The following is a 13,313-nucleotide window of genomic DNA, read 5'->3' as shown; positions in this document are numbered from 1 at the left end:
GGTTGTAGAAGTTCCTTAACCCACCAGCAGAACTGTATCTGCTCCTTTGTGCGAAGAGGAACTTCATGAGGGTGGTCTGAGGGCCCGACATCCTCTAGTGGGCCCTGTGCTCACTACCTGGCACCATAGAGCTGGATTGGCATTTGCCATTGAACCAGAATTGGCAGGTCCAACACTGGTGCCCTGTGCTTTTCACAGATGAGAGCAGGTTCCCCCTGAGCACATGTGACAGACATGAAAGGGTCTGGAGAAGCCATGGAGAACGTTCTGCTGCCTTTAACATCATTCAGAATGACCGTTTTGGTGGTGGGTCACTGATGGTCTGGGGAGGCATATTCATGGAGGGACGCACAGACCTCTACAGGCTAGACAATGGCACGCTGACTGCCATTAGGTATTGGGATGAAATCTTTGGACCAATTTTCAGACCCTACACTGGTGCAGTGGGTCCTGGGTTTCTCCTGGTGCAGTGGGTTCTGGGTTCCTCCTGGTGCATTGGATCCTTGGTTCCTCCTGGTGCACGACAATACCCGGCCTCATGTGGCAAAAGTGTGCAGGCAGTTTCTGAAGGATGAAGGAATTAATACCACTGAATGGCCCCCATGCTGGCCTGACCTAAATCCAATAGAACACCTCTGGAATGTCATGTTTAGATTCATCCAAGCCTCCCAGTTGCACTTTAGACTGTCCAGGAGCTCAGTGATGCCCTGTTCCAGATCTGGGATGAAATCCCCCAGGACACCATCCGTGGTCTCATTAGGAGCATGCCACAACATTGTCAGGCATGCATGCAAGCATGAGGGGGCCATACAAACTACTGAGAACCATTCTGAGTTGCTGCAATTAAATTTCGGTAAAATGGACTCGCCTGCTGCATCATTTTTTCTTGATTTTTGGGGTGCCTTTGAATTCAGTTCTCTGTAGGTCGATCATTTTCATTTCCATCAAACAATGGGGCATCCTTACATTCCTAACACATTACCCAGCCCATGTCAGTATAGAGATCCAGCAGGAGATTTTTCCTCATTGAGATCTGATGGGTTTTCAAAGTGTTCCTTTCATTTTTTGGAGCAGTGCATAACATAAATGTAAGGGTTGGGTAGCTGAGATGTGAGGTGATCAGTAGAAATATGTAATTGTGAATCTAGTTTCATTCCATGTTATTACAGATAAGTGTTCAGTATTCGGTCAGAGACATATGTTCACCAATTAGCATCTGAAAGGACAGAGCAGCTTCTAGGCTAGAGGTGTCACCTATGTAGCCAGAGTTTGCCACCTTCTTGAACCTAGAAAAAGAATCCTAGTCATTTCGGCTACAAGAGTCAGCAGGAGACCTTGAGAAGGCTCCGAAGTGTCTGTCAGCTTTGATTTATATCCACAAATCAAAGGAATGTATTTCATCTCTCATAAAAGCTAAAATATTTGTTGCAGAGAGATGAAAATACTTCCTTCTGATTGGACACACTGTAGGCTACATCTGCATGTAAAACTGTATTTGTGGGGCGCATGCGCGGCCGGCTTCAGTGACGGATCCGCACTAACCCCGCTCTGTCCTGCCGCCAGCATACATACCGGCACACACAAACCCCGGGAGATTCAAAGAGTACCAGAGTACTCATGAAGGGCACCCGATCCTCCAGCACGATGACCCGGCGTCGCAAAACCCCGGGAATACTGGGAAAACTCACCCACTTCTTCCCTGCAGTGAATGCAGGGATCCAAGATGGCGCCGACGGCGGTACCTCAGGAGCAGACACAGAGGGACAGGAGACAGCACAGACTCATAAGGATCCGAGGCTGCAGTATCCCTTATACCCAGGGGACCCTGGTGAGCAATCTCCCCCTCTATCACCCACAACTAGCAGCCCAGCAAAATCTAAGCCTAGGCTAGACTCAGGCCACCAGTCTCCTTGCTCCCAGACCCATATACAAACAGGGGTCCTCATAAACCCTGAGGTGCCTGTGATTGAGGCCTTCCCAGCTACAGACCAACCGCTAACAGAGCTATGCATGAAGAGTATGTTAATGTCACTCCGCCAGACCCTGCATAATGATATGGCATCCTCATTAGCTCAAATTTCCACTGCAATGCATCAGCAACAAAATAGAATACAACATATTGAAACCAATATTAGTGATATCATTTCAGCCCATAATGATCTGATTGACGTTCATGCAGAACATTCCACAGAAATTGATCAAATTAAAGTGAAACTCGCTGATCTAGAGGACCGCTCGAGGCGGAATAATATCAAATTTAGAGGCATTCCCGAAAACGTCAGTAATGAGGAATTAATACCATATATACACCAATATATGAAAATCGCGATACCCACAATATCTGAAGGAGAATTGGCTATTGACAGAGCACACCGACTCCCCAAACCCTCCTTTCTACCCGCCTCGGTCCCAAGAGACGTCCTAGCTCGAATACATTTTTACCACGTTAAAGAGAAAGTCATGATGCAGTCAAGGAGCAGGTCCAATCTCCCGCCATCTCATGCTAACCTTCGTCTATATGCAGATCTCTCCAAGCTTACACTGCTTAATCGCAAAAAATTGATCAATATAACTAAAGCCCTAAGAAACCATGGCATAGCGTATCAGTGGGGATTCCCAACAAAACTGACCATAAGACAACATGGCAAAATCCATACAATTAAAAATATGGAAGAAGGCCTAGAATTACTCAAAAGCTGGAAAATAATTTCCGAGGTTTCACAACAATACCAACCAACTCATTCTCAACCTATGGAACAAACTTGAATATTCAAATACACAGCAAACACCAAATCACAACTCCAAACCTAAGTTGTGAATCTATTCTTCAATAATCTGGCATTCGGCCACAGATGAGAAGATTGTTCTTTCATATGTTTTCCAGGTTTGGCCTATGTTCCGGTCTAAACCTGAATAAGTCCTCTAGTTCGGCAGTAGCCGGTCCGGCTACTCAGGTTCCTTGCTTTCCTTGCAAGGCTATTTTTTACCTTTCCACCCCACATCCTCTTTCCTCCTCTATGTCACCAGTCGACATACAACAACCTCCAAAGCATAATCAATCGTCGCCTACTAATACAGCTTCAAGAATATATCCTGGATCTATTACGGATACCTTTACAACTTTAAACTTCACACAGTTCAAGATTGACAACCCAAATGACCTACCACCATGATTAACATTACATCTTTAAATGCCCACGGTCTGAACTCTCCATTCAAACGATCGATGCTTCAAAAAGAACTCAAAAAACTTCATCCAGATATCATATTTGTTCAAGAATCCCACTTCGCTACAAATAAGGCCCCCAAGCTTCAACTTACTCACTTTCCACATATTTTTATGGCCACCAACCCCAAAAAAAAGAACGGAATAATTACGGCTATAAAAGACTCTATCCAATTTAGTTTTATCTCAGAATCTGTGGACCCCCTGGGCCGCTTCCACATACTTGTTTGCCAACTTAATGACATTTACTACACCTTAGTGAATGTATACGGTCCTAACAAACGCCAGATCAATTTCTTCAACAAAATAATAAAGAACATCAACTGTGTAAAGAAAGGAAGACTCATAATAGGAGGAGACTTCAATATAATTGGAAACCCGAAATTAGACTCTTCATCTTCCAATAAATCTCTCAAACCAGCCTTCAACCAATTTCTACACAACAATGACCTTTACGACATATGGCGGTGCCAACATAGCATGGAAAAGGACTACTCATACTACTCACCAGCCCACCGATCGTACTCTCGGATCGACTACTTCCTGACAGATAAATGGTCACTGCAGCACGTAACCTTCTCTAGTATTGGAACTATAACCTGGTCTGACCATGCTCCTGTCACCATATCACTAGACGACAATCAACGGTCGATACTCCCGCCCATATGGAGGCTGAACTCGATGATACTAAGGACCCCAGAACACCAAAAAATTTTATTAGACGCACACAAAGTATTTTTTGACACCAATAATACCCCAGATGTCTCTATGACCACAATTTGGTTAGCATACAAAGCGTATATGAGAGGTATTCTCATTCAATTAAATTCCCGAATTAAAAAGCAAAGATCACATCAAATCGACCAACTACTTACATCCATCAAAAAAAATGAGGAGATAAACAAAAAAAACCCGACACCCTCCGTAACAGATACAATATCATCAGACAGAGGTAAGCTCCGTACAATCTTACTCCACCACTACGATTTAAACCTACAACGATCAAAAGCCAAATTTTATGCATCTAGTAACAAAGCGAGCTCACTACTATCTAAAACAATTAAACAAAAAAGACTCAAAAATAAGATCCCCACACTCCAGCACCCACACACACATACACTCCTTACAAACCCACGAGATATGGTTGACGCCTTCGCGTCATACTACCAATCCCTATATAATCTTAAAAACGACTCCAAGATTACACAACCCACAATAGAAACAATCCAACAGTTTTTAGACTCTACTAATCTTCCACGTCTAAATGAAACTCAACTTACTGCATTATCAATCCCAATCGGCCACACAGAAATAGAAAAGACCATTAAAACACTTCCGTTAAACAAATCACCAGGCTCGGACGGTTTCACTAACGAATTTTATAAAACATTTGCCACAAACCTTTCACCTCATCTATCTAACATATACAACCAGGCTGCCTTAACAGGATCATTCCCTGATGAAATGTTACAATCAATTATCACAACAATACCAAAACCACAAAAAGACACTCAGCTGGTCCAAAATTATAGACCAATCTCTCTATTAAATACAGACATTAAACTCTATGCTAAAATACTTGCCCAAAGATTGTTACCATACATCCCCATACTGATCAACCCTGATCAAGTAGGTTTCGTCCCTAATAGACAAGCACCAGACGCAACAAGACGCTTAATATCCCTGCTTCACAATCTCGAGTTAAATACACAGCCATCACTTCTACTATCATTAGACGCAGAAAAAGCATTCGACCGCATTCATTGGTTATTTATGAAATTAGCCCTCCAAAAATTTGGGATCACAGGCTGGATATTATCTGCAATTCTTTCCTTATACTCCAACCCTTCTGCCAAAGTATTAACTAATGGTATATTATCTTCCCCTTTTTCAATATCTAATGGCACTAGACAAGGTTGTCCATTATCCCCCATTATCTTTATATTAACCATAGAACCCCTAGCATCTAAACTTAGAGATGACAAAAAGTTTACTGGGATCACCCATCTAAATACAGAACACAAAATCAGCCTTTATGCAGACGATATCATACTGATGATCACTAACCCTCTTTCATCACTTCAAACAATATATAACCACCTCAACGAATTCTCAAAAGTCTCCTACTATAAACTCAATGCAAACAAATCCTCCATTTTAAATCTTTATTCATCTCCACAGAACAAAAAAAAGATAACCGAACAATACCCCTTTATATGGGAAGACCACAACATTCCTTACCTAGGCATAAAACTCACATCTACCACCTCACACCTATTTGAAGCTAATTACACCCCATTATTGGAATCAATTCCTCAAGAACTAAAACACCTACGTACCTCCACCTTATCAACGCTAGGAAGAATAGCGTCGTTAAAAATGTGCATTCTCCCTAAAATACTATACCTATTCCGGACTCTTCCCATACCAATTCCTGATTCCTTCCTCTCTAAACTCCAATCCATATTCACAAAATTCACATGGAACTCCAAAAAACCGAGATGCACAACAAACCTTCTAATCAGACCCCCATCTAAAGGAGGAGCAGGCATCCCACACCTAAAATCTTACTACCACGCAACGCTTCTAGACCAAACTTTTTTCTGGTGGCATCCCACGAGCGAAAAAATATGGTCCAACATGGAAACTCTCACACACACACCATACTCATTTAGCACATTACTTTTCTTACCTAATAAAATCCGACCACATACAGAATCTAACCACCCTTGCATTAAAGCTTCTTTACAAGCCTGGTCTACTCTTCTATCCTACGAATACCCCAACAATGAAACTAACACAATATCTACACCTATCTCCATACTACAACTCCTCATCCCTGATTTAAACCTTAAACCATGGACAGACCGACACATCACACATATACACCAATTATATACGAACCTAACACTACACCACTTTTCCACTCTTCAAAGACAGTTCTCTCTCCCTGACAATGAAATATACACCTATATTAGAATTACACACCTTCTACGAAAGACAACACTCCCTCTGAAGATTAGACTACCAATCCCGATATACCTTTTTTACGATAGACAAACCTATCCTAAAAAAGGGATCTCATTGTTCTATGAGGCCCTTACTAATTCACAGTTCACTCCGTCTACTTCCTCTCTTCATAATTGGGAAAAAATTTTACAACACTCTACATCGCAGTCTACATGGTTAAAAACGTTTGTTATTACATATAAAGCTTCCAAATGCACTACTCATTGGGAGACATATTTAAAAGTACTACATAAATGGTATTTAACGCCTACCAAATTAGCCCTCTACTACCCCCAAAGCTCGCCCTTATGCTGGAGACAATGCGGGGAACTTGGTACCACTTTTCATGTGTTGTGGTCATGCAAATCTCTCAGATCCTATTGGATCAAAGTTTTCAAATTTATATCCACAATAGCAGAATACCCAGTGACACCAGTTCCCTCTTTGGCTCTCCTCCATTTAGGAATCGATAGCCTCCCATACAATTCACGTACCATTATCATCCATATCCTCACAATAGCTAAAACTAACATCACCAAACTATGGAAATCTAATACAGCTCCCTCTTTTTCAAATCTCATCACTGAACTTAACTGGCACAGAGAGATGGAAAAAAGAACATCGATCCAAAATTTTTCACCCTATAAATTTCAAATTCATTGGTCCAGATGGCTCAAAAATCCTAACTGCTCAATATCTTGCTGACAAAATAACCCCACATTATTCCTACAAAGCGAGACTGGCTTTTTCCTTCCTTCCCCTCCTCCCCTCCCCCTCATACTTTCAATACCCTACTACCCTCCAATTTACTTGTTCAATCAACTGATTCACATAGAATGAGAATACCTCGTAAGATACCTTCATTAACTATTTTTTCTACCGATTTTTTTTTTCTTCTTCTTCTGGAATTTACACACGTATTACCCTATAGAGGGGTGAATAGACATCTTATGACGAATGTAATACTCTGCTATCTCTCTATGTGAATGCTCAGATATGTATAAACAGTTTGTAATTGCCTTGAAAATGTTTCAATAAAATATTTGAACATAAAACTGTATTTGTAGCCCCTGTGGAATCCCAGAGAAACACAGGAAACGGTTCTATGGTATCTGATTGCAACAGCTGAACAGCGATTGGTACTGTTGTGTTTGGACTAACACACTGGTGTCGGAAATTCTCTCCCTGACCAAGTGATCCAAACCATTCCTGGCCCATTCAGCTCTGGGCACTTCAGAACCCAGAACATCCAATGGGCTGCTACAGGAACACCCCCCGGGGTTGATTGGCCAAGGGCTAATGTGCAGCCCACATCCATATTTCAATAAATTGAGGACCCTGAGATATGGACGGGGTGATTTGTACGGAGCCGGTTCCATGTGACTGGTGAATCGTGGACTTTCTCTGACTTGCTCCAGTCACAGGATAAATCTTGGTAAAAGTTTTATTTCTGTTTTTATTCCCTTTTATTTTATTGTGAATAGCCAATTGTGTGTCTTTTTGTATTTTCTGCAACTTTTTTTTCTTTGTACATATTTAATGCATTGCCCACTTTTGGGATATTACATCATAAAATGAATAAGTGACTTCTGTGTACTAAGCTCGGGCTCATATCTCCAGAGAGATTGTTGTATTGTAGAGTCTATGTGCTCAGTCTAAGTTCATTGCCAATCTGTATGCAATTTTACTGCGTGTTGGCAGATTGCCTACAGATTGTAACATAGATCTGCCAGACGGAGATCTGTGTGTGTGTGGTGGCCCAGTAGACCAGTCTGTGGACAAACTGTTGGGTGGTGCCAAGCTACTGTGTGTTGTGTGTCTGATGTGGGGGTCTGTGGACAGTGGAAGAGTGATTAACACCGGGGTTCTAGCTTGTAGGATAGCTGGAGGAATCCTAGAAGGGTGTGCCAATTGCTAGACTGCTCCTCAATCCTTAGCGTGCACCAGATTGTATATAAGATTCATATCTGCCTGTGTGTGGTCAGCCAGCTGGAGTGGAGTCTCCCTCTAGTGGTGGCCAGAGGTAGTGCAGGCTGTGAAAGGGTATCCTGACCAGTCTTATATGCTCAAAGTCCCCCTCATTCCCTCTTTACCCCAAGTCACGGGCGGACCACGCCTTGGTTAGCTAGTCATCGTGGGCGTGCATTTTATCCGTGACACAGTGTATAATCCATGATGTGGGACTTCTCTTGTCCTCATTACATTGGAGGACAGAAACTCTTCCATTGTGACCTTTATTCCCAAGCTCTCCCAGAATCCCTCAGCTTGGAATAATGGCCGCTGTGTCTGCAGAAACATAGAGAATACTTCCATATACCGCGTCTCTTCATCTTGTTCATCCTTCTCGTTGGCAGAACAATGACATCTCAGCTAGACTAGAGGATGTGGGGACCACCACGGGATTATTTGGTGTTTGTAATCACCTCCCCCTTGTTCCTGCACTGAGGGGTCCCGGCTTCCATTCCTTCTCTATACACAGAACTAAATACTTCAGTTGGGGAGAAGTTTGTCCCTTGTGGGACTTGAGACCTGAAAATGACCCTTGTCTATTATTTGGTATAATAACTCCCATGGTTCAACCTGAGGAAACGATGAAAATATGATCTTCCTCATAGAAATTCTAACAAAAGGCAACATTTTCCATTTTAAGTCAAAATTCATTTTAAATTGTTCCCCATTCACACAGAAGGAATGTACATGCTTTGTCACTGAGCGGATTGCTATACAAATGTTTTTTATGAATAGACCCCTAAATGTCAGGAGATATAATATATTCTATTCTATTATGTTATGTTAAATTATATAAAGACGGGAAGTATGGAGCAGATAAATGAACAGACCTCCTAGTAATGTCATTACCAGGCTGCAGCTAGGGGGAGCTCTAATGTTTGAAGTGTTCCCACAGGAGAGTGATTCCTTCTAGCTCACATATACTTTTTGTATGTCTAGTAAAATTGGACTTTTGAGGTAGAAGATTATACATTGTAGCGCCCTCCTAGTTCAGCCAGGGGGATCTACACCCTAATGGTTGGTCAGAAGCTGCTTAGCAGCTCAGGTGTGATAGCCAGAGGGGTCACAATGTGGTCAGGGGGGCTGAGATGAATATATAGGTAGTGCAGCGCTAGACAATAATATCACATAGACAAATATAATGGAATAATACAAATAAACTGATGTGAGCACATATAGAAAACTCTTAGAAGGATGTGATAGAAACACATAAGTGTATAGAAGTAAATAGAACCCCAATATTCCAGATGGCCTATAAAGTGCAATAGTCCTTGTGTCCCTCAATACATGCTACATGGGGGCATAAACCCCTTCATAGTGTGCGGCATGCACAACACAATAATAAAGTGTCCTTAATGGAAACAATCAATTCATGATAATAATTATGATCTTCATGCAGGTGTGCAACCAATCAGTGACAGTCCTCAGTGGCTGGGGTGCCCCCTCACCTTCCTGCCCTGGCCCCACAGGGCCAATCAGCCTTGCAGTATTGCTGTTCCACAGGAAAGCTTCCTTGTTAGTAGTAATGTTGGGACTCTCTCCTGTACCGGGGTCTCCCCTGAACTCTCCTGCTTCTCAGGGCCAATGACCTTCCAAACTCGTCCCCAATAAAGTAAGAAAATCCGATATAGTGTGAAACCTTTTATTGTTAAAATATAAAGACTTGGATCTACTCACATCTGTAGATGTTTTCACAGCATTAGTTCCACTACAGCATGGGTGTACTGCATGTGTGGATATATCCGGGTGCACCAAGATGGCGTCGACGCCGGATATGACGTCATTGCGCTGCCACTCGAGCTCCTCCTACTGGCGTATCGCTGACTGATAGATGTCCTCTGTCATCTCACACAGACCTGTCAGAGCAGCACTCATGCTTTCCATAGCTAATTCTGGCATCTCCAGCTGTTCTCTAATAGCTCTGGTCTCAGTATTTAGCAACCCCATGTCCTTAGAGGTCCTCTCCAGTATATCATCAATAATGTTTGTGTCATTATTTATCATGAGTGTTATTCCCCATCCCGTGTAGGTAGGGAACCATGACCACACCTTATTCCCCATCCCGTGTAGGTAGGGAACCATGACCACACCTTATCACCCATCCCGTGTAGGTAGGGAACCATGACCACACCTTATCACCCATCCCGTGTAGGTAGGGAACCATGACCACACCTTATCCCCCATCCCGTGTAGGTAGGGAACCATGACCACACCTTATCACCCATCCCGTGTAGGTAGGGAACCATGACCACACCTTATTCCCCATCCCATGTAGGTAGGGAACCATGACCACACCTTATCACCCAGCCAGTGCAGGTAGGGAACCATGACCACACCTTATTCCCCATCCCGTGTAGGTAGGGAACCATGACCACACCTTATCACCCATCCCGTGTAGGTAGGGAACCATGACCACACCTTATTCCCCATCCCGTGTAGGTAGGGAACCATGACCACACCTTATCACCCATCCCGTGTAGGTAGGGAACCATGACCACACCTTATTCCCCATCCCGTGTAGGTAGGGAACCATGACCACACCTTATTCCCCATCCCGTGTAGGTAGGGAACCATGACCACACCTTATCACCCATCCCGTGTAGGTAGGGAACCATGACCACACCTTATTCCCCATCCCGTGTAGGTAGGGAACCATGACCACACCTTATCACCCATCCCGTGTAGGTAGGGAACCATGACCACACCTTATCACCCAGCCAGTGCCATTAGTACAGTGTCAGTATATAGAATGTTTCACTGATCTCTGTATTCCTGCCACTAGTGACATCACATAGTGTCAGGGTCAGTAAGCCCCTCCCAGCCAGGGTCAGCTGGCGTTAGATTGGCCGCACACTGTCGCACTCACGCTATAGGTCGCTGATCACCGCCATTACTAGTATAGTGTTTGTACGGATCAATATATTGATCATGAACAGAACTATACTAGTGCCGGCTTTGTATAGTGTCCCCAATACTCAGTGTTAGCCGGATCGGCCCGGTCACTGCCAGCACTAGTGTTCAGCCCCTCCACTGTTCTTCACAGAAGATTTGTACCAATTGTGGGCCAAGGCAATTTATACACCACAATACATGGCGACACCCAAATTCAGCTCTTGTCACACAATTCACATGGAACTCTATCACCGTTTATGAAATTAAAACATTTTTGGGCCGAACCCCCAACATGGACATTACAGAAAAGAATGAATTGCAGTCATATTGGTCCGCAGACCCGATTCATCGTATGTCCGTGTTCTCTGCTGGTACATATATGTCCAACATGGACCAGCAATGTACTGGAACGTCGCTGGACTTGGAGTGGTTATACCGGGAGGATGCTTGCAGCTACAGGCATCATTCTAGTGCTGGTTTATTAGCTGGTGGGCGGCTTTCATGTAAAAGTAATCCTAGTGGCCAATTAGCTGCAGAATTGTTTTTATGATTATTTTAAATGATTTCCAATAGCAGCAAATCTGATGAGATGAATGAAGTGGGTGTAAAGTGGAAGCAGTAGATCTGCAGGGAGCAGCATCTTGAGCACAAAGCACTTTATGTTGTGGATGGATTTGCACACGGTTCAGTTTCCTTCATTTATTGATAAACCCCATAAGACCAATGAAGTGGGTGTAAAGTGGAAACAGTGGATGTGCAGAGAATAGGATTTGGAGCCCCGAGCTCTTTATCTCTGAATGTCTCCACATATTTGTAGTGTATTTGTGATGATTTCTGTGCACACACAATAGGACAGCGCTGTGACACATAATGCTCTTCTAGATGACAGGGAATCCTTCCCTTTGTTACAGCAGCAGTCCGCTAGAAGGTTTTTGTAGGTTTGGAGTTGTTACACATAGCGCGGGTTTTATCCATTTATAGTGATGACATCATTGCCCAAATCTGGGGTCACCAGCCATTTCCACCCTTTACTCCCAGCTGGGGGGCTTTGTATCCATATACCAGATGTTCTACAGGACTAAATCTGCAATCAATGTTACTGCAAAATCAAAGGGGCCAAAACCCCTCCCCCGAGCAGTCATATATTTCTGTCCCCCTTGGTGGGAGTGGAGGTGACCCCTCTATAGGGATCTACAGTCCATACACACCCAGCACAAGGCCGGGGTCACACTACCAGATGCTTCTCGGGGCTGCAGTTCCTCTGAGCTCCACAAGGTGGGGATCTCACTTCTACCCAGACAGGAAGTCTCTATGGAAGACAGGAAGTGATGTCAGGTACAGACAGGAAGTGATGTCAGGTACACTCAGGACGTTCTAGGGAAAGGTGAGTCAGGAGGAAGCAGAGAGGAGAATCTGAATCTGGCGGCAGAGGAGGTAATACGTAGATGAACCCCTTCAGGGGGAGGAGTTGATGATAATATATTTGCCCCCAAAGCTGACCTACATGGTTCAGTTTTATCGTTCAGCCAGCGGGATGACCATAAAAACTGAAGTGATTCCCCCATCCACACATTGGAGGTGGATGGGGGAATCCTCCCCTCTGCACTCTTGTATCCTGACAATGGGGGGACTCCTCCGCTCTCAGAATACACAGATCAGCACTGAAGCTATTGGCTGCAGCCGCTGGGGGAGTGGCTTTTATCCGGCAGTGGCCACACATGGATGGAAATGTGAGCGATCCCTGCTGAACCAGCTGAATTTCCATGGATCTATGGTCACCTTCAGTGACTTCCTCCCCTCCCCCTCATCTCCTTCATGATGGAAGTCATGCTGAGATCATCTCCCATTGGCTGAGCAATATTCTCATTTGTCTCTCAGCTCCTTCTTGCTATTCCTCATCCTGCCTGTTGTTTCCTTGGATTGATTTTCTGTGTAGTGACCCCGGCTTGGTCTCTTGGATGCGCTCGTCTGTTGCTTGCCCTGACCTTTCTCCTGATTCCTGGATCTCCTCCTCATCTCTCCTCCATATCCTCTTACACAGCTTTTCTCCACACCTGCAGTGACCCTGGGGGGAGGAAACTTGGCACCAGCACGCCGCCAAATCCATCCCCACCATTAGGGGCTCTGGAGACAATTGTCTGCTATTTACACTCCGTTCCTCCGCCCGTCACCTGAT

Source organism: Staurois parvus, unplaced genomic scaffold (genome assembly GCF_062004578.1).
Source record: "Staurois parvus isolate SC_StPar_1 unplaced genomic scaffold, SC_StPar_1.0 ptg000941l, whole genome shotgun sequence".
Taxonomy (NCBI): Eukaryota; Metazoa; Chordata; class Amphibia; order Anura; family Ranidae; genus Staurois; species Staurois parvus.
The sequence above is the reverse complement of the archived record's forward strand: the minus strand, read 5'-3'. Positions refer to the sequence as shown.